At 40.6% G+C, this 23,585-nt stretch overlaps 1 long non-coding RNA gene across 2 annotated transcripts in view; it reads right to left on the bottom strand.

Moving 5' to 3' along the window:
* Window positions 1–23,585, bottom strand: part of LOC139828961 (uncharacterized) — a 59,785-nt gene that overhangs the window by 19,782 nt on the left and 16,418 nt on the right. The window contains exons 3-6 of one of the 2 annotated variants that reach the window (XR_011741113.1): window positions 18,330–18,412; window positions 15,912–16,054; window positions 4,835–4,977; window positions 4,193–4,279 (exon numbers count right to left, since the gene is read on the bottom strand). This is a non-coding gene — a long non-coding RNA (uncharacterized lncRNA). The remainder of the gene's footprint in view (window positions 1–4,192; window positions 4,280–4,834; window positions 4,978–15,911; window positions 16,055–18,329; window positions 18,413–23,585) is intronic. The other variant, XR_011741114.1, reaches the window with a different exon arrangement.

Here is a 23,585-nt window from a genome sequence, read left to right on the forward strand (position 1 = left end):
TGATCTGCAGCAAAGGAGGGGACAAGTCCCTGCAGTGCAGCTATTGGGGCGTGTTTTAGGAGAAAGGGTCTACATGGGCTCCGGAGCTACAACCAGGCACAAGGCCTACGCTCCAGAGTAGCAAGTGATAAGATGAGAGGAAATGGCCCCAAGTTGCGCCAGGGAAGGTTCAGATTAGATATTCGGAAAAATTCATTCATGGAAAGGCAACAAGGATGATGAAGGGAGTGGAGCATCTCCCTTGAGAGGAAAGGCTGAGGGAGCTGGGTCTCTTTAGTTTGGAGAAGAGGAGACTGAGGGGTGACCTTATTAATGTTTACAAATCTATAAAGGGTGAGTGTCACGAGGTAGGACAAGGGGTAATGGGTTCAAACTGGAACACAAAAGGTTCCACTTAAATTTGAGAAGAAACTTCTTCTCAGTGAGGGTGGCAGAGCCTGGCCCAGGCTGCCCAGGGAGGTTGTGGAGTCTCCTTCTCTGCAGACATTCAAACCCACCTGGACACCTTCCCGTGGAACCTCAGCTGGGTGTTCCTGCTCCATGGGGGGATTGCACTGGATGAGCTTTCCAGGTCCCTTCCAACCCCTGACATTCTGGGATTCTGCTTGTAAAACCGTGGAACAGGCTGCCCAGGGAAGTGGTGGAGTCACCATCCCTGGAAGGGTTTAAAAGATGTACAGGTGAGGTTCTTAGGGACATGGTTTAGTGCTCGATTTAGGTTGTGGTTGGACTCGATGATCTTATCTTCCAACCAAAATGATTCTATGAGGCACTGGACAGTTTTGGACAGTCCCCTTAGGACCAAGAGCCATAACGACTGAGGCAACAATGCAAATGTGAGGGCAGCTCTGGCATGGCATTAGTGAGCCCATGAAGGTGGTATCTATCGATCCCCAGAGACCCCAGTGAAAAACGAGGGGAAGCCACCTCCTTTCTGCCATTGCAGTAGGCTGGGAAGGCGGCCTGAGGTAGGAAAATGCCGTGTGTGCCTTTCCCTGTGCTTGCTTTGCTTTGAAGGGAAGACCAGAAGATGGCCTGGCGCTAAGGCAGTTTCGGGGACCTGCTGGCAGTGCTATTTATACACCATGGCTGAAAAATAGCACTCTAAGTGCCTCTGTCAGAAGATTCTGGTTGAAAAAAAAAACCAAAAAACAAAACAAAAAAACACCCCAAAATAATTCCACGTCTGTGAAAACTTCCAAAAATTGCTTTCCTCAGTGTAGAAGCCGGATATATATTTGTTGAATCAGGCTCTAATTAGGTAGGATACAAAGGGCTTTCTCCCCCCCCGCGATACTTCCTGCTCAGCAACAGCATCCCCCCCGCTTTCTGCTAAACCTGCTAAAACTTTATGTGCGATTTTAAAAAAGCTGTTTATTTATTACCATAAAGATACTATAGCAATCAGCAACTGATCCCCCTTCTTTCTCCTGTCTCCCTTTTAATTTCAGGTTTTTTTTCAGGCCACATTTCTTTCCGCTTACTTGGGCTGGTCTTTTCATTAGAACTAGTTCTTCAAATGACCCCCAATCATTTGCCCTTCCTGTCCATTCTTGGTTATGCCAAAACTGTTAGTTCACAACAGGAAACCAATAGCTTGTGCTATCAGGAGACATTTCCTTCACAGCACAAAACGTCTGAATAATAATTTCAAGCAAGGTTTCACCCATTTCCTGCAAAAGCAGGGAAGTTTGCCTATCCCAGTCCCTCCAAGCTCTTTGTTTCCATCCCTTCATGACGTAATGCTTTCTGCATAGGGAAGATGGATTTTCCCTTAACAGCACTGATTTCAATATCCTGTGTAAAGCTTTGATACTGCTCTTCAGCAATGAAACATGTAACGTTCACAAATAATGAGAAGTTATGCTCTAGTTTATACTTGTGTCTCAAAAAATGAACCAAACTTTTGGTATCTGGAAAATAACTACGTGAAGACATGACGGCTAGAGACAGTCTGGTTTAATAAATGTTTTATGTGCACACTATTAGCACATAATTACATTACATTACATTTAATTGGTTAACAAAACCTCAACCGGTTGTTCATTCAATGGTTTGTATGCCAAATCTAGAAACCCTCACTTTGTTCTGGCCATCTGTCTCCAAAGCAGAATAACAGGTGAGCTGGAGAATCTTCGGAGAAAAGCAATGCAAACAACTGATGCCCAGAGAAATCAGATACTGTAAGACTGGACATGCTGAATACATATAGTTGTGCCTATTGGCAAGAAAAGATGACGATAGTGTTATTCTATTGGCTCTTAGAGAAATACAAGTGCCACAGTATAAACATGCCTACTTAAAATCAGGACAATCATCAGAGAAAGCTTCCTGTCAATTCCATGTTTCAATACCACAGAAAGATCTTTTATAGCAACTGTGGGAACACAATGTCCTTTTCAGCTTGTAAAACTACATTTGCAGACACTCTGAAAAGGTCTGTGGGTAATACCACAAACTAGCAAGAAGTGACATATTAAGTCCCCTTCTTCCTATTATTAACTTGTATAATACTATATCTACTTCAGTAAACTTCACTAAAAATCCCACGAGAATGGGAGTTTGTGCAGAGTATTTACATTTTGCTAGGGAATAGATCACAGAACTCTATCCATCTGTCAAAACACGTGAGTAAATCATGCTTAAACCTGATTCTCTGGTTTAGTGAGCTGAGACTCACAAAAATTAAGCAACTTGATGAAGGCCTCACAGGAATGAATGAGAAAGAAGAGGCTAATGCAGCATGGTCTGTTAGCTGTTCCAGAGGCTGTGACAGAACACATAGCGCTAGTTTGCAGATGGTTCTGGACTTCTCTATGTCACACATATCAAAGCTGGCAGAGAAGCCCAATGTCCTCACAGCAGCAGCGATGATGCTCTCTGGGATGGCTGGAGAGGTGATAGAGAACAACACGAACAGACCAGGCAATGCCAGTAGCTGGGAATGATCAAATGTCCCTGCTAAATTCACAGAGGCACAAATGGAGCTAATAGCTGACATTTTTAACACTGGAATTTACAGGCAAGTAAAACCATAATTTTATCAGAATAGTAATATAAACATTGTATCTGATATAACTCTTGGCTTAAAGTCCTGTTAAGCAACAGAGCAGTCTTGGAAACTAGATACCTTTATAATCCATGCCCCTTACATAGGTTAAATCCCTCTAACACCTTTCGTGCCAACATTTCTTCTGCATAGTACTCAGACTCTCATTATGTTTGACATTTTATTTCCACTATTCAATTGTCTTTTCCTTGTTTTGCTCATTCACAGTGCATACTGGCCAACCTGCAAAAATGTAATTTGAATGTTTTAAACTAGACTAATATATTTTGACTGTATCCTCGCTGACACAGAGGACTGCAATGCAGCCAGCTGTTCATTGTTACTATGTTAAATAAAGTAGAACTCCCTTGTGATATTCTATATACTAACAAATGATGTAATGAAATTCTGGCCATGTGAAAATTCTATCATTATACCACCCAGCATCCCCACAAGCAGCCAGAGGCCAAGTCACTTGCCTGAAAAGCCCCGTTAACACATCATCCTTACAACTCAGAACTGTAATTGGATTAACCTGATGTGCTGCTCATTGTCTATCTCCTGTGTGTTCCAGTAGTACAACTGCACTTTGTACTGGCAAAAAGGTGTACAAGACAGACTGATTTTGCTCCGTTCATTATGACATATGTCTATACACACAGATGTGAAGAGCTTATTACCAGAAACATGATCTACATGTAATAGGTGGGACTGCTCAGGTAGGCAAAGCTAGAGAAAGAGAGGAAGCCATGCACAGAAAGAAGAAAGGTGCATCCTCCAAAAGAACTTGGTGAAGCCAATTTAACAAGTTTCTGCCTTCGTCCTTCCCCCATTCCCACCTGTATAGCTGTTGTCTCAGGTCAGTGATTCAGTTTCTAACACAAGCCCACACACAGTGTAGGATCACAGCTAAGGAAACAGAATAATGCAGAGTGGGAGTTAGACCAAATACAGGCTGGTTAGGTCTACATCAACACTGAAACCAGCTTCTCATAGAGCTGTACCTGAAAGTGTGGAAAAAACAAAGCAGCAGCAAAGACAGGAATGAAGGAAAAAAGGTGGGTGAGCTTTACCTTAGACACTGACTACAAACAGAAACTTTAACCTTGACTTAGATGGCTGTGGATCATCTCTGTGACTTACCTACATATGCCAGGGTGGCAAGAGGTACAACACAAAGGGACTGGGGAAAGCTGGGAGCAATTAATGGCCTGGGTGTTCCCACTATACCTGAGGAAGCAGGAGAGAAGAGCAAGCACTGCTTTTACCAGGGGAATTTTCAGGCAAGAGAAAACAAATTCAAAATTGCAAACTAAATTTAAACTTTCAGAATTTACAGATGGGTGCCCAGTTTTTCAAAGGAAAATTGCTATGTGTGGGGTACCTTCCATGCAGTCATGTGCTGCACAGGAGACCTGGTTGTGGAACTGAGTCACTTCAATAAGCCAGTCAGCTATGGAAATAGCGTGCTGCAATACAACTCTAGCTGAATTCTGTAAAGCTGGGGAAAAAAACCCACAACAACAACAAAAAAACCCAACCTTCTGTGAATTTGTACTTCTAATAGGTTTGAAACATTTATCTCTTGCCCTTTATGGGGGTCATACAACACACCATTAGCAGAGAGCAGGTGCTTTCTGGAAAGCGGTAAGGTGGAAAGAAAAGGACTGAAATCAGCCACTTCCAGTAAATGCTGGGTCTTCCAGGGCAATCCTGCGTGATGCTGGGCTTTTTGGGCTTTCAGAATAGGACCTCTAGAGCAAGAACATGAGCACTGCACCATACCTGACTCAGATGTTAGCCTCTTTTTTTTTTTTTGGAAATGAGTTACTGGGAGATCCCAAACTCTTCCGCTTCATGACCACAGTTCAGCACTGCTAGCAACACGAGGGCTGATTTCTCTGGTGGGAAGGATGCGAGTTTGTTTCCTGTTGGCAGGAAAGGTGAAAATTAGCTGAAGCATTTGCAGAAACTGAAGTTAAGACGAATCCTAAGAATGCATGAGAACAGCAAAGCTTTGTGCTCCGCAAGACACAATTGCTCGAAGGTTAATCCCATTTGCCTGAAAAGGCAGTGGGGCTGTGCAGCGCAGGGCATGGCCACACAGACATATCAGCACATGATAACGAGTCTTATTCAAAGCAGCACTGACACAGCTGTGTTGCTTCTGGCTCTGGAGGAAGCTTGCTTGGAGCCAGAACAGGTATCTCTACTATGCAATGCAGACATACCCCAAGAGCCACTATGAACAGGTTAAAGCAGCTGGGATGCATTTTGCAGAGAACTGAGATGATATTTCTTCTCATGACTCACCTAAGACAGGCAGACACAGTAAGTCTGCAAACACCAGTCCTATGCAAAGCTTTGCCCAATTAAGGATTTTGAATGAGGCGTAAACTCTCATCTGAGCTTGAGCCTTGCTATGCTGCAGTTTTGCCTAGGTGCTTATCTGTTCTCTCCTAGAGGACTCATGCAAAAATCTCAGTGGGCTTTCACCAGCAAGGATGGGGAGGAGGAAGAACACCATATGGCATTTCCCAAGTGTGTCCATATCGCGTGCCTTTTACATGTTTACATTTCTTGACCATGGTCCGAGCCCAACCTCAGGCTGACCTTGAACCTTGCGAACTAAATAGAGCCCTAATAGTGCAGCTGGAACAGGTGGGAGAGCCAGATAGCGCAGAAAGAGCTCAACCTCGAGTGTCTTAAAAATAAAAGAAATACAAAAATTACTCCCCAAAATCTGTGCTGTTACAGCGACTTTTCTTGCTACACTGACAACACTGTATTATGGAAATGGCAGTGAAGTGTGTTCACCACCAAATATCACAAAGCTGAATGGAAAAATCTTGCAGTTTTATTGCCCAAATAATGTACAGGATACTGACACCTTAAGGACAGAGCCAGGCTGCTGACTCACATACCCTTGGTTCCAGCTGAGCAATGGCCTTGGGGAGCTATGGAGCAGAAAAGCCATTATACAGATCTGCTCCTACTTCATAATCTGCCTGGAGAAAACAAACAGATATTTCCTTCCCGTAGCATGGATGGCATCTGCTGTGAGCAGAATGAAAGCTGTCCAGCTCCCACAGAGCCTCGTCTACGCTGGAGCTCCCGGGAGAGCTGCTGACCCGATTGTAGCACCTGGGGGAATATTGTGCTACAATTCCCACGAGCAGATATGACTGGGAAACTGCGGGCTGTGATCCAGGATACGAGCCTTCATGAGGCAGTTTCATTTCTGCAAGATAATTAGCAGTGTAAATGAATTGGCAGCAACCATTTTGCATGGAAGACCGATAAAGCAATTCTTTATTCTTAACATGGCCTCTAAAATTGTCTAATAATAAAATACATGCTCTATATAATCTTTATTTTTTTAACTCACTTCATTCTTAAACAAACAGAACTCCTCACTCCGCTCCCCCTGGAAGACAGATAACGTTTTATGAAGTATTTTGGCAGAAGACACAAATTATTGTATTTATTGGCGACATCATAATGAATTAAAGTAAAACGGAAAAAAATTAAAGCTATTAGAAAGAGGTCAAATTCCAGCCTTTTCTCTAGAGTAAGGTTCAGTTTTGAAGTAATTTTTCAAAAGAGGTTTTGCACTTACAAAATCTAATGAGGTTAATGTGAAACTGAATGAGGTGATCATTGGTTTGATACCCTGGACGTTGCACATGTATTGCTTCCTTTAGTGTGATAATGTTATTTATCATCTGCTACCCTGTCAAAAGAACCATTTCAATTTCAGACTTCCATATTCATAAAAGCCTGTGCTGTTCCATTATCTTATAATGAGAAAAAACATCTCTGGAAGGATCACAACAGTCTGAGTTGGTAAGAGTGAAAAATAGAATGCTGCCTGATGAACATTATCTGTTCAGGATTGCTACTCTTAGGCTGGGAGCCCTTCAAGAATACTGAGCATGAATTCTACCTCATCTAAATTTGGGGGGGTTTGTTAGTGGTTTGATATTTTCTTTTTTCCTGTGGTCTTTCTGGCATAATTTATACAACAACTTCCAGGAGGTGCTAAGTTTGAATATTTCCAAAATTTGCATGTGTTGCCTGTTGGCTTTGAAGAACATATAAGTTCTACAAGGCAGAAAACTGAAAATAATGGCTTACTTTTCACCTCTAGGCCACTGAGCTGAATCATGCTACCTTGCAAGAGTTGTTCAGTGGCATTCTTGGGTGGTGCCCATAGTTTCAATAAGTTTCCTGGCTCAGAGATGTGAACATCCAATCTCTTCTCCTGTCTAGCCCTGCATAGACAAAGCCCTCTGGCAGAGCTTAGAAAGAGAATGAGATGGGTTCAAACTGGAACACAAGAGGTTCCACCTAAATTTGAGAAGAAACTTCTTCCCAGTGAGGGTGACAGAACACTGGAATAGGCTGCCCAGGGAGGTTGTGGAGTCTCCTTCTCTGCAGACATTCAAACCCGCCTGGACACCTTCCTGTGGAACCTCAGCTGGGTGTTCCTGCTCCATGGGGGGATTGCACTGGATGAGCTTTCCAGGTCCCTTCCAACCACTGACATTCTGGGATTCTGTGAACTCAGAGGGGCAGCAACCCTAACACAGATGTTTACTGTTCAATTAATTACCTCTGGCTTGGTGCTAATGACTTGCACATTCAACTGAGAGAGCAGAAACATAGAGGAGGAGGAGAACATAACAGAAAAAAAATCCACACACACACAAAAATCCATGTTGATATTAATTAGGGGGGAAAAAAAGGAAAATTTAAATACAGAAGCTGTTCTCTGCCCACAATTCAAAACAGACAAAAACACTCCATGATATTGCTGGTTTCCCTCTTTACACTGAAAACCAACACACAGGATAATACAAGCATAGAATGGTTTGGGTTGGAAAGGACACCTTCCACTAGACCAGGTTGCTCAAAGCCAGGGACGGAGCACCCACAGCTGCTCTGGGCAGCCTGTTCCAGGACCTCACCACTCTCATGGGGAAGAATTTCTTCCTTATATCTAAATCTAAATCGACCTTATTTCAGTTTAGTACATAGGTGTTAGTGTGGAGCAAGTCATGTGAAGACCTAGGGTATACAGTCATCCTGCTGTCCCCTCGTGTCACACAGCTCAGTGTGCGTCCCTTATCACAAGGTTTCACCACCATACAGTTTCCACCTTTTTCCATTCCCATTTCTGCCCCAAACACAGGGCCCTGTGACCACTTGTGAATTAACCAACATCCCCTTCCACCCACCTCTTTTTGGAGTCCTGGGGAGGCACATGTGCCTACACAGAGGAACTGCTTTACTGTGGGTACGTTGCTGTCTGGACCACAGTGTTTTGAGCTGCTGCTTCTTAAACTGTGAGAATGTAGCTAAAGTAATACAATGGCTATCTCCACCCTAGAGCCTGTGGTTTTCCTAAACCACAAACTGACTACATGGCAGCCAAGTTCCCCATCATTTTAAAATACATTTATACACGTATGTATATATTTCTATTTATAAATTTATATGTGTATTACAGAATATTCATACTTCTTAAATGGATAATGAATTAATCTACTGATTATAACTTATACACAAATATGTCGGTGTAGACTAGTTTGGATGTAGGCTACAGAACTCCAAGAGCTTTGTTGAGAGGAAATAACATCAGAAAAGAGCTCTGTTACTTGGTTAAACACACTCATGAAACTCTGCCTCACCAACGACTTTTGTACATTGGCTTGAAACTCCAGCTGCAAGCTGTACAAAGGAAATGACGACAGGATATAAAGGACTAGGGAATATTCGGTATTTACTAAACAAAGATCTTAGTTTGAGTATGTGTCCAGTCATGCCATAAGTATTTGACAGAAACAGCTCCCTTTGCTCGGACAGTTCGGAGAGTCATCGCTGTCACTTTGCAGAGCGCACACAATAAATCACCTTGCATTAATGTACTTGCAACAGTCAATTTTTTCCTCCCCTCTTAAATTGTGAATTCAAGCTAGAAAGGCTCTAGCAAGCCAAAAAGCATTGATAAATACTGGAACAAAACCTGAAACCTTGAAAGACCCATGGTCATTTTGAGAAGATCATTTCACACTGTAGTTCTTCAAAGACACTCCCTTCAGAAGGGTTTCCAAGCTCAGAACCGAATTCATGTTAAAATCACACCAACTTGCTGAAAGAGATTTTACAACTTCGTCTGACTTCTGGGGTGACTAGAGAACAGTTCAGAACATTTTTAAGATTACCAGATGAGAGTTGTTCTTTTAACCCAATATGTTATGTCCTCTCCTTGGGAATGGAAGAAAAGGGCTATTATAAACCATAATTATTTATGAACTGTGTTATGGTCTTTTCCAGACGACAGTGTGCAAGGGGCCCAATGTTTAATCAGGCTGTGTGGAGCTTAGGCACTGTAGTGACAGACTGCCATCGTTTAGGAGCCTTTTATTGTGGAGAGACAACAGAAGCAAAAGGTCAGCGATTATCAGCTCCATGTTGGACATGGCCAAAAGTGCTTAAATTACTTGCCCAGCTTCAGAGAGTGAAACCTGTGGTAGAGCAGGAAACTAGCTCAGATTTCCTGAGGCCCACGGTGGCACCTCTGATGTGCTGTGACTCATGGCTTACTCAGGGCTGATTAACAATAGTTTAGATTTCAGTTATCAGAGGTTACCCATCTCCTCTCTCCTTTGCATTACATTTCTAGAACTGTTGCCGTGATCACATTTTACGGCCACTCTTACTTGTAGGATTAATTTTGAAACCCAAATACCTGAGCATCTACAGACACTTTGGTTCACCATAGATGATAAAAGACACGAGAGAAGACCTGTAATTCCATGCCACTTATCTGAGCCAGCCTCAGACAAGCAGCAGTCCCAGTTCTGATAAGCTACGTTTGAAAAGACCTTGGATTTGCTAGCTGCAAATTCAGGGGAACTGTGATTGTTTAACAAGAATAAGAAATGTAGCCAAATTATTTGCAAACACCTTCAAAGTAGACTCCAATGGGAGGGGAGACCCTGCTGGTCCCACATTTGTGATGGACTTGCTTCTGCTTGCAGGTTTGCTGCTCTCATTTTATCAGCATCCTCATCACATATCCTGAACTTTCTTATCATTGATTTACTTTTTTGTTCAGATGTGTCTCTAATTTCTTTTCTCAGTTGCTCCTGGTACAGCAATTTGAACAAACTGATAAGCAGAAATTTGCTGGATTAGCATAAAAAAAGGTTTGCTTGATTCCTAGTTGCTAACAGGGGGGTCAGATTGAAGAGAACCACAGACACACACACAAAAAAAGAAGCAGTAAGTCAAGCTTTTTGCACCTTCTGAAAGTCTCTGAAATGCAACTTGTTCTTCACTTACATTCAAAGTTGAACTAATATTGAAGTCTGAAACAGATCTCTTCTTGTCCAAGTAAAACGCAGCTCCTGTCTAAGATAGCCGTATGTTCCACAGGTTTTATACCACTGCATTTACCATTCAGGCCAGAAACTTCTCTAAACTTCTCTAAACTTTTTTTTCCCCCTACTGGGAGCTGTAGGAACAAAAAGTTGCAATATTTAGTTACCTTGCAGGTTTCTTAGTGCTTCTCTCTGGAAAGGGGTTTGATCTTTTTCCGCTTTGATTAGAAGACGACACAGATGGGGAAGTAGCGTTACTTTTGCCAGTAGCAGCGTTGCTAATTTTCTCAAGCTGCAAGGTACAGAAAATAACAGAAATAGCTGCATAGTATCTGACTAGCGAGCCTTAACAAAGTTCTTTACTACAGGTGTGCTTGATGTTGCTGTACAGGGAGCCCAATAATTATTTGGTAGTTAACTTTCTCTTTAATGATCTCATTTTTCCTTGTAACTGTGAAAATGAAGGAGATTGGCTTAATGCTACCAGCTTGTTCCAAAGGCAGGGGAGACTACATGCGGTATCGAGCAACACAACAACATGTCAGGGAAGATAAATGAAATGGCTTTGTGGTGTCAGCTTGTGAAGAAATGAGATGAAATATTTTTTCCATACGCTGAATGAGGCCAGACAAACTCTGTCTAGATCCTAGGCTCACGACAACCTGCTTGTATCATTTTTGGAGGAGAGAACAGTCTGCTTTATGGCAGACACTCAACCATGCTACACGCTCTGAAAAATACTCCCTTTTCTCAGAATAAAATTCTTTGTAGCTAGAGAAGACAGAGTGGAAATGATTTGGGAGAGTCTTCTAAAATAGCAAAACGTGATTTTATACAGCACTATTTTTTTCTTAGGTTCTAACTCCTATTGAATTAGAACTAAATGAATAAACCCCAATAAAAGGAGAATTCAAAAAATCAAGTGCCTGTTCCAGGTGACCTCATATGTTGGAAAGCAAGTTCTGGGTGATTGTGGGTTACTGGAAGGCTGTTCTGGGTGGAAGTCTATGTGATTTTCCTTTCCAGGGCCTGCATGGTTCTAGTTTCTACTAAGTTGATTTCAGGTAAATACGTATTATTTAAGCCCTAAAGTTTTAGTTATCAGAAACTTCAGGTTGTTGCTTTCTAATAAAAACAAAACAAACAAAACCCAAAACAACACCACCAGTACAAAAACCAGACAACAGAACTTCGTGTTATTCCAGGGAGGATTATCTGTGTGTAAAATGTGCATTTTTCTGCCTCTGACCTACCCACATTCCTGTAAATTTTATTTACTATCAAACCAGCGTCAAATGGGAGAGACAACATTTTCTGTAAATAGCAACCGCTAAGTCTCGTTTTTAACACTGAAAATATCACAGCATGTGGTTTAAGTACAGCAAATTGAGCATGAAGAAGCAGCTTTCAGGGTAAGCTTTATGTGCAGAGCCTCAGAGTCTCCTTGTGGGGAGGGAAAAAGTCTAAAGACGGTAACCTTTGTTTTCCTTTCTTTTTATAAACACGCAAGTAACGAGTCTCGAGCTTTCATTCACAACTTCTCAAACATCGAGTATATCAACGCCTGTAAAACTGCTTATTTCACGGCTACATGCCAAATACTAGCAAGACACTCTATTCATGGCAATAGCTGAAAGCACTGTCCGTTCTCACTGTATCTCTCGGGCCACAATCACTGGTGTCAGATGTTTTTACTGAGCAGACTGTGGAACTGGTGAGCAGTGAGCTTTCCCACCCTTCCCTTCTCCCAAGCATCCGACAAGCCACGGTTTCAGAGCGGCTACACCCTGCTTGTTATTGTTTAATTCAAGTATTTAAGGTGGGTTCTTTTTTATTTTCCTTAGCCTTTCACCTTTATTTAAAATAGAGTGCATTCAAGGGACATCTGTGTTACTGGCAACAACATCACATGAAGGAGGTTTCTATAAATAACATCACTATTAAATAAACGGCTGGAGCACAGCATTTACTAGCATGATGAAGTCAGTATTGTATTATTTGCTCTTGGCAGATCTGACCATTAGTGAAATAAAATAGATTTTTAAAAAAAAAATTTGAAACAATATGTTTACTGCACAAATAAAATTGAAAAGCAAGATTCAGAAGATGTGTTGCAAAATTGCTACTGGCAAAGTGACTAACATCCACATTCAAAAAGTGTGCTTTCTAGTAACTTTTATCTCTGTTTTTCAGCTGTAAAATGGAGTTAATACTACTGAGGTAGTTCACAAAATATTATGATGGTTAAAACATTCGTGTGAGCAAAGTACATTAAGTTTCTCTGCCTGAATGAGTCACTACAATACAGAAATTATTTCAATTTGAGATGTTTGGCATGGGAAGGAGCGAGGTAAATACTAGATAATTTTCTTCTGTTTTCACAACTGAAGAAATGTCAACTCTCTAAAACTGAGGCCAGACTTTCAAAGAGCATAATTGTAGACATACCCCAAACCAGTCCTAAATTGGTTTGCTAAGGGCTGGTCAAGGTCTAGTCAAAGCTGTGATTTGCTGTGGAAATCCAGCAAATCAGCCTGCCAAACTCCTTACTCCATCTCTAAAATATTACTCTTAAACAAGCTAAGTAGGTAAACCCAGCTTGAATGTTCATGCTGTGAAGAAATGACTGCACTGAAGACAATCTAAGTTAAGAGAGTAACATGATAAAAATTAGGTTTGTCTGAGAGAATCAGGGAAAAGAAAAAAGAGCATAAGACGGCATAGGAAGTGGCAATATATATGATTTCACCAAGAGAGCCCAGTAGTAGCAAAGAGATCATGGAAGAAAACCTACAGAATTGATTAGATAATATATTGTTTTCCTATTCCCAAACATCTCATGGGATGTAATGAACATGTTAAAAGAGAGCTGCATAATCCACGCATTAGCCGACATTAAGTAAATAGATTTCCCAAGCACAATGTCTACAGTTTGCATTACATTGCTATGTAATGCTAGAGGTTTAAAATGTGTATGACATTTATTTAAGGGAGAAACCGGTTCAGCTGAAAGTGAAGAACATTTTGCCAAAAGATTTGTATGTATCAATGAACAGACCTTGGAAATACATATATGCAAGTACAGATGCCTGTTTGAAAACCGGACCCACAATTCTAAGCAAATTATATACTCGAGAAAGCGAGCTGTGTGGTTTCTGAAGAATACATGGATAATAAGCATATCTAAGTCTCACCATGCTCCAAGAGTTTCAAAGTAGGCCCAAAATACCATTTCTCTTACTTTTTTTTTTTTTCTTTGTAAAACACTCAAATAATGTAGCTCTTAAAATAAATTTACATGGAAAAGCCTAAGAGAGAGGAATCAGGAATGAATAGACAACAAACCAAGAAATATATTTTTGCCGTCATATAAATACGTGACTCATCCACACCCTAAACACCACATACAGTTCTGTTCCCCTCATCTTATAAAAAAAGATATGTCAGAACTGGTAAATGTTCTGAGAAAGGTAACAAGGACGATTAAAGATTTGCAAGAGCTTTGATATAAAAAATATTAGGCAGGCTGGGAATCTTCAGACTTGATAAAGTGAAGGAGGCTGCAAAATCATTACTGATATAAAAGCATTAGATAAAGAATAACTGCTGTCTCTTTCAATGCAAGAACCAGGCACAAAGAAATGAAGATACAAAGAGCCAGCTTCAAAAGTGTAAAGTTTCTTCATTCAACAGGCAATAGTGAAATTCATTTTTAAAGGATATAATAGATACGAGAAATTTATGTGAGTTTGTGACAAGTATGAACAAGTTCCTGGAAAATAAATCTTTTAGGGTCCCTCTACAGAAAATCCTCCAGAGGTTCAGGAAGCTCCCTGAACTAAAAATAGCTGAAAAACAGGAGAGTACATGGCAGAAGTATCATTTATTCTTGCTCTGTTCTTATTCTTCCCTGACATTTTTCTTCAACAGGTCACTTTTGCTGACACGGAACACACTGATATAGTATGATCTGGCTCCTGAAGTAGTAACGTTCTCAACACTCCTAAATTTTCTACAGCTGCTTCAACTCCTTCATGCAATTTATTGTCTACCCCATTGGCCACGATGTTGTTCCAGCCACCCTTCTGCCTGATGAGGCACAAACTAGGGATCCTGCACTGCTGAGAGTTCTACCTACTGGTGAAAATATACTCCTTAACTTTTGTCAGCTCCTCTGCCCTCTTGGCAAGGTCAATCTTTTTTCCTCAGTACCATATGTGTTTAACATTGGCCCAAAACTTTGGGTGGCAAAATCATTTTATGCTAGTTTTTGGTATTGCTGTTTTGCACAGAATCATGACAGATTTGTCTGTATTGCTTCAGTTTTGGAGTCAGGATGTTGGACTAGATGGACCCATGGGCTGTAAAGCTGTTCTTATTTTTTAAGAAAACTGAGTCATGTGTCACTTTACACAAAAAGGTGCAAACACAGAAATGCTGTACTAGCATAAACTCATTAATGAATGGGTTCCAAATCAAGAATTAAGATTACAGTTGAAACAGTTAATGACTGATATTTGGTACATTTTTCATGTATCTATTGTGGAGATATGAAATTAGATCTTCATGGGTCAAGTATATACTTCTCCTGGGCCAATCACTGGGAATAACACCACATGTCATTAAGTGGAAGTGATATTTGTATCATTTTGCAGGACTGACTGACTGTGCCCTTAGGTCCCTTTTATTGAGATGCAGCGTTAAAATATTGAATGCTGGAAAACAATAAGGTTAGAGGAATACAATCACCAAGTAAAACAGCACATAATTAAATGTAAATTTCCACTGTAGAGCTCTCATGTGTTGGTATATGAGCCTCAGGAGAGGAGCGGGCAGGTTAGGTCTAACACAGACTTATTTTCTTTGGCCAGTAAACAGCTAATCATTTTTTAACGTGGCTCTTGTTTCAGATATCACATTCTAAATGACTGCCCTTTTGTTCCCCTCTTTTAAGTCTGTTGAGATTCTTTAATGTACAACAAGGTCTTTTGATTCAATATATATACATTTTTTGCTTAAGGTAAGAAGGTGATCTACTGTGTCGTGTATTAAAGAGAAGGCAAATATTTTTGGTGACAATTCAACACCTAAGGGTTCAAATCAACCCTACACTGATGCTGGTTTCCCTATCCTGTCTCCCTCAAGCCATATGGATTTTTGATTACATTGCAACCACAGAGTTGCATAATAAATCAGGGACTACAGTAAATCAGCAGTAATGACACATTCATGAGTGTAACTGGTGGCATTCAGCCGTCAGTGAGGGGTCTATGGGGAGCTGTAGTACCCCAGGGAGGGAGCGTGGAGCACACACCATCTCTTCCAGAACAACCTCACAGGGCTGACAACAGCAAAGCTTGCACTCTCTGTTTTAGGTTAACACGACTGCCAACTTGCTAACTGGCATGACTGTAAAAACTGATTTAGAGGCAGTCAGCAAAGTGACTGTTGAGCAGCAACCTTGCATGGTTTACCTCAGGCTAAGAGCACAAGCTCTGTCTGTGACAAACTTGCAAACTCCTCCAAGGTGCAGGGCTGTGGTGAGAAGCTGGTTGTCCTTTCCCTCTCCCATGCTGGTCTTCTGAGGGGCTTCACCGGGATAAGTCTGCAGTGCCAGCTATGAAAAGAAGGTGCCAAACATTTTACAATTTGCTTTTCAAATGACAATTACCCTTTGATTCTTCTGAGTCCCTGGTTTGCTAACGCCCGGTACAGACTTTGGCTGGGGACAGGCTGCTGTCCTAACAACAGCTTGGGAGATCATTTGTCCAGACCCACTTTAGTGTTTCCAAATTTCATTTCTAATAGCCACCCACTAAACAAAGATCAGTAAGTCCGCACAAAAATACCCCATGCATTCATATAATACCTTTACCACTCCATCCAGGTTCCATATGTTATTCCAATGACTGGTCTGGATTTGTAAGCTACTACCTAATAACTTCACACCTACCACACCTACAAAACACAGTAACATGGCTGTAACTAAGCATATCATATAAGCAGATTGAGTAATTCAGACAAAGCAGTGTGGTTGTCTAAAATGCAACCCAAACACCATAGGTCATTATGAGCCATATACCTGTTCTAAAGGCAGATGCTGAAATACTTCAGATCCGTCAGAGCTAAATACTCCAACACTGCTGGATTGTTGCATAATCGGTATAGAGGTACCACAACTTTTCTCGAGACACATCATTAAGTGGTAAGGGTTTAGTCAATCATATCACATATGAATATGCAGAGCACTTCTCAAAATCAGTATTGCAGTTTTTAGGAGAAGTCCACTAAGTCACATGTTTCATAACTGGAGAACTGTCGTGATTTACAAATGTACGGTAGAAACCAAGATATTTAAGAGTTAAAAGAGCAGTTCGAAGTTCTCAAACTATATTTAGTGTTCATAAAACTTGCTACAGTCCGTGGACCTGGTTCTTCCATCAGTTAAATTCGTATTACTTTCAAAGAATTACTCCCTTTTCTTGGTTTTAATAACCCTGTTTTTCTACTGACTGAACTTCCATTGAAACAGAGTAGTCTCTAAGAGGTAGATTGGCACAGATATTTAATTTGCATTAAATTTTTCATTTTTCCACTATGCTTCTTTACACACGGGCTCCTTTTGATTAATTTTTTATTTCACTCTTACTTGGCTCTGTCTGCATTTTTTCTTTTCCTTTTTTGCCAACTCTCTGAAACATAATGAAAACACTCTGCATTAAAGCAGACTTGGAAATAGCATAACAGGATTGCTCATCCCAAGTATAAACACATTCCTTTTTCTACAGTTATCTGATACCTCCTCCTCTCTAAACAACAACCATGAAAAAAGAGTGTACACATAGAAATAGAGCACTTGAGAGGCTGTCATTATGGTCCAGTAGCTTTATTTTAAATTTTAATGTCTAACGAATTTACTGCAAAATTAACTTTTTATGTATATACATAATGTTAATTTATGTGGTTATTTAATCACACGCACACAAACACACACATGTATTAGGAGCTACCCGTCAATGGAATATGGCTACTGTCACAATCTCATGCCAACAAAAATGATTGCTAAAAAATTAAGTTGACAAGCTCAGAGTCTTCACGTGAGTTTCCTTAAGACAAAATACAGATGTTTGCAACAAGCTCTTCAGACCGAGTGCATCCTGATGGTAGCAATTACATTTTCAATGCATCGCTCAGGAAGTTGACTGCCAAACTTCCATTCATAAAGCACAGTATTAGAAAGAGCACTTTAATAGCATTGTGAGTGTTTATACCTTAAAGTAATGAAAAATTGCCTCGGTTGTGCAGCAAGAATAAAATATTACATTCTACATATATTCATATTTCTTGATTAAAGACAATAAAGTCAGAATAACATTTGACTACGTCCTTTTACAGTGGTCAGAAATTTATGTCTGAATTTAAGTGAAGTTGCCCAGCTTCTTACAGATCTGATTCCGTACAGGAAAGACAGACATTGCAGAAGAAAACAAGTGATTGCTCTCGACAGGGCAGTCAGGTTGGAATATTGGACAAAAATGCAACAGGAGGGCTTGGGCTCCAACAGCAGCCTCAGATCGTTCCAGCTGCAACCACTCTTAGCATCAGCAGCACACCAATGACAATATGATGCTCACCGCAAATTTATTTAACCTACTTCTACCAAGTCTGCATTTGACAGTTTTCTAGTAGACAGCATTTCGTCTGTTTCTGACACCATTGTTGAAGAATCTCAGATGGCATCTATTACCAGTGTATAAAGTACATTTACTTTATGGCTCACTACAACTTGGGAAAGAGCAAACTGGCTTTGCTGGTGTTATACAGCTATTTCTGCAGTCTAACATTTGGACAAACCCCCAAAATTTCACAGCACTGAATCCCAATATACTTACAATCAAGTACTAGCTCATCCTGGAACTACTGGAAAACATTCTTTCAAATAAAGGCACACAGAGTTCAAGTAATGTTTGCCAGTCTGTGAGAAACAAACAAAACGAGTTATCTGAAGGATGACAAAACATTAGCAACAGTTTCAGTATTGAACATCAGCAATGTCTGGTATTGCTTCATCTTGTGTTCTTACCATAAGGAAAAGCAAAACCATATTGCCATAACTGCAAAGACTGTTTTCTCTTCCGTCTAAATCCAGCTCTGGCAGAAGGTGAATGGGGTTTTTGGACTGTGTCAAAGAGGTGAGTAGGGAGAAAGCGAAAATAGTGGTTCTGGCTCACTCACTGAACTTGTTACAGGAACGGACAAGAGCCGCAGTTTCTTAAACAAGGTGATCCCCTCAAGAAATCTGGCACCTAGTAGCTCATCTGCAAGCAGCCAAGTTAAACACCTGTATGCCAGACACAACCAGCTGGCTGCTTGTCCTGCCAGCCCATCTGCTCAATATACCTCCTATAACTCCTGCTAGAGGGCTGAGATCTTTCGGTACATACACAGTTCAAATACAAGGTTGGTGGTTGTTGTTGTTGTTTGTTTATTTTCTGTGCTCTAATCTTCCCTAGGACCCCAATTTTCAAAACACCCACTGATTAACTACAATGGTACTACTACTTTTATTATCACCAGCAGCTGGGCATCAGTTCAATTTTAACTGGCTACTGTAGAGATATAAGTAACACACACACTAAATGAGTTATTATTAAACTGCTGTCGCCTTCATCACCCAACGAATCACAAACACTGTGTTGCTCAAACATTTGCCACAGGAAGTAAAAATTTAGGATAAGATTATGTTTTAAAAAAGTTAATATTTCAAAGGCTTCAAGAAGGAATTCCATAAGGGACTTAAAAGAAGGTGCTTTTGGCTATGTAATTCAAACAGGACCTCATGAAATAAAAATAGAACTAGGTTAGCTACTGTTATGGCATACATATATTTCAGAAGGGATTGTATAGCTGCTGGACTTCAGGAAGGAAAAGGAAAAGCCATTGAAGTTGCCTTTCATTTCGTTTATAGCAGCTCCACAGTTATACAGGCAGCTGTTACTGACCATATCAGAAGCTGAATTGGTATCAAGGGAAGAAATGCCACCCCACGCTCTCTTCTCAACACAGGGGTTTTCAAATCCATCCTCAAAAAATGAACTTTTTTCAACTAATAACGAGATACAGGTGTTTTTATTGCTCACACTGGCGGAACAGCAGCTGCAGAGAACCCCCAGCAAAGCCCCACAGAAGCCTTGTGAGAACTCTCCATTCTCAGGCCCACCATTTGTTCTATACACAAAAGAACATTTATTTTCCCCACCTTGCCTAAAGGACCCACTTTCTCCCAAGTTTCCAGGTCAGTTTGCCCATCTCTTTTGGGAAGTGTGTCAACATTGGTCTGGATGAAGGGGTTCGTTTGGAAAGACTGTTTATAATAACTTTCATTTCGGTTATCTCTCATTCTTCTCCTTACCGTGTTACTCTTTTTGAGGAGGAGAAGGGGTTAAATTTGTACCAAAAGAGCACTGACCAGTTTGGGTCTGAAGAGAAATGACTATGCATCCACCTTTTAAATGTTCTTAACAGCTTTTCTCTCTTTGCTGGGTGCAGGGAAGTTTCTCTCCCCAGTGAACGCTTTGTTTGCTCTTTGTTCACAGGGGCTATCTGTCTATTTTCAAACTAGTAAAGCTTAACTAGTGCTTCACAGGGTGTTCCTGACCAGGGAAGCTAATGCAAACCAGCAGGACACTTTCAGCATTGTGTACATTCCCTTTATGTGATGTCACTCTTACTGCTGACAGGGACGGGGAATGCATTTAGATTATTTACTTTTCTAAAGTATATAGGCAAAGTACAGAAACTATCTGAGAATTATTCGTTTCAGTATATTTCGACATCATTTCTGGTGCAAAGTGTATTAGAAGAGGGAAGTCAGAACTACAACCTCACTTCTTTCCCAGCTATCAAATATTTGCTCTAGTGTTTGTGGCTATCCATGAACTTCAATTTTAACATGAAACTCTTATCTTTAATTTTAAATAAGCTGATACCAGAAAGATTTTAGAATGGCATAATTGTATTACTTAATTCTACAGTACCTTTTTAAGTATGCACATATCATTAGGTTTCACTGTAAGCTCTGTTAAACAAGATAGCGTTTTTCATTGGATGGCATAGTCGGGAATAACAAGCATATTATCAGGAATTTCTTACAGTCAACTCTTTTTTGATATGGATGGAGCTTCTTGTGCACATCCTCACTCGCAGAGCACGGGAGCTGAAAACTCCTTGACTTACTATAAGCACTACTTAGCAACAACTAAAACATCAGTGTATTATCAATGTTATTCTCATATTAAACCCAAAACACAGCACTATACCGCCTACCAGAAAGAAAATTAACTCTATCCCAACCGAAACAAAGACAACAGTATTACATGTATTATTTCAACATTGCACCTCCTTAGTAGACAGAGAAATAGGATCTTTCCAGAGGGAGAGGATGGAGAGGGAGGACATTACAATTGCTGATATAACTTTATAGCTTTTCTTCCTTCATGGAATCACTCATGACAAAGTGAACAATGATTCACTGAGCTCAGTCTTCAGCAGAAAACTCTAAAACTATAGATAAGAGATTGGAGGACTGAGGTTCCTCACCACTGAGCTGATTTGTTTTGTGGTGTGAGTGGTGTTTTGTGGGCTTTTGTTTGTTTGTTTGTGTGTGTGTTTTGTTTTTTTTTTTAAATTTTACTTTTGGCTGGGAGGGATATGATATTAATCTTAGAGCTTGGATTCGTGAAAGGTGCTGCCTTATTTTGGGACAGCTGCACAATTCCTTACTCCGGCTTCTCCTCTCTTCAAGATTGCCCTGCTAAGAGGAGTCACCTCAGGTCCTGGAAGAGATGATGCTGAATGCCTGTTTACAACTCACCATACTCAGAAAAGCAGCACCAATTTCATGCTCAGTCTGGCTCTAAATGCTGATGGTTCAGCAGCTGCATGAGACTATTACTGATATAGAACTGCATTACTTGCTTAACTATGGATTTATTTTATTAAACTTGAAGTGGCAGAACTTTTCAGAGTAAGGTACTTTTGGGAAGTTCCTTTAACTACATCCAAACCAGAGGTAAAACAATATTTGGACTCAAAAGTAAAACTATACTCTTGAATTCAAATTCAAAGATGTGATTCTAACTTCCTCTCATCCATCATTAAAAAAATGAAATGGAATAGTTCTGAGTAGGAAGATACAGCTCAAGTCTCTATTTTTAAGTAAGGTTCACCCCACTTGCTACTGTCAGAGTGCAAGAACTCAAAGACAATATGTACATGAAGGTCAGAGTTCAGCCCTCTTTAACTACTGAGTTGTGTGAGGGAATGTGAAGAATTTAATACAGGCTGCAAATTGTTCCATTTCCCTTAATTATTTTCTCTGTGTCAGATAGAGTTCTTTGGTGGGTGTTTGTTTTTGCAACCATAGTGATGAGATACATTTGCTGGCTGCAGTCAAAATAATTCCGAGCAGTTATCTACTGGCATCATTTTTTATTCAGCAAAGCCAGACATTTGCCTGCTTTACACCCAAAGGGTAAGAGTTTGGAGACTATACTCCTGAAATAGCTCTGAAATGATTTTTCTAAATCAGACTCATAGTTCATTTTTTGATACGTTCCCACAAAAAATCAAGATCACTCCTCATGCCAACACAGACCTGGATCCATTCAAAATTTCCTTATTATTCTGTTCTTGAGAAAAAACAAAAAAAACCCAACAACTCAGATGATCTCATTTAGATCATAAATATGAATATTCTTCACAGCAACTTCCTTGTGCAATATGTGCAATAAATCACTGTTCCTACAATGCTGCTCTGCTACTACTCCTCTTGGTGTGAAAAACTGTCAGTATATGGTTTGAGAAACTGCTGACAAAACCAACTTGATTTTAGAACCACACAGGAATCCAATACTCACTGATAGATCATAGTTATCTGGCAGCAGTGTATTTAAAGTCATGTATGTATAAGTGTATAAATACACACTGGCTAGTTGGCTTTACTGACCTGGGATGTAAGCAATGATTTTGACAGATCATACTGCTCACAGCTTTGCAGAACAGAGTTTAACCCCCTGTGATTAGATCCGAGGCTCTGATTACAAGACTTGCTGGAGTGACGAGGGGCAGCGGAGCAGCAACCTTGTCAGCTGCTGAAATCAAAATCCACCAAGGACTCTGAATCAGAGCTCACAGGAAAACAGAAACTGAACTTCAAGGCAGTTTGCTCTGCTACACTGGACTGCAGCTTCGGAGGACAGACACATTACCTCCCCACCCCTCCCGCTGGCCCGATAGCATCTTGCAGGAGAACAGGCAGAGAGCTGGAGGCAGGAATCTCTTTAGTCAAGCCAGTGTGAACTGGCAGAGCTCGGGATTCCAAGCACGTATTCACATGAGCAGGCCTTATTCTCAGAGCTGGAATAGCCCCATTGATTCAGTGTATCCAAAGAAACTGGATTATGAAACAAAAGTAAATTCTATCCTCGTGCTTTATCTACATCACTTCTTATTGATGTGTGATGCTTTCGATACTGTTTTCAAGAGGCGGCGGCTGTGGCTGCAATACAACCAGGCAGTTAACAGTGCTGGGGAGCCTGTGGATTGCAAAGAGCTGAATATGCTGGTAGGAAAGGTAAGAGGGGAACCATCAGTGGTTAATACTGTTTCAAGTAACTCTTGGCCAGTACCCAGCTAATCTGGATTCCAGAGCTGTCACAGAGCAAACGGTTATTTTGCCAACACTCCCTGGCCACCCCCAGGAGCCGCTCTAAGCCATCACTGCAAGCAGCAGAGGACTAAAGGTTCATCTTCTTTTTTTTTGTCAAATTACAAAAGTAGGTTGATTTTTGAAGGGAAGCCAATGTATAATCTGGCTCACATAAACTGGAATCAACAAAATACTTTTTGTCTCTGGCATATGATTTGAAACCAGTCTGAGGACAGAGATGACTTTAGGGACCTCAGCCCGTTCCCTGACTGACATCTTTCCAACATAGTCGCTTTCCATCATGAAGAACGCATTGTCACGACTGTAAGGAACCCTTTGTGCAGGACTGAATTTAACAATACAGCATTGTAGGAGCAATTTGTTTCCCTTTCATTAATGAAGATGTATAGGACATTAAGTACTAGTCACTGACTTTTCA

The sequence above is a fragment of the Patagioenas fasciata genome, chromosome 12 (genome assembly GCF_037038585.1).
Source record: "Patagioenas fasciata isolate bPatFas1 chromosome 12, bPatFas1.hap1, whole genome shotgun sequence".
In the NCBI taxonomy this organism is placed as follows: Eukaryota; Metazoa; Chordata; class Aves; order Columbiformes; family Columbidae; genus Patagioenas; species Patagioenas fasciata.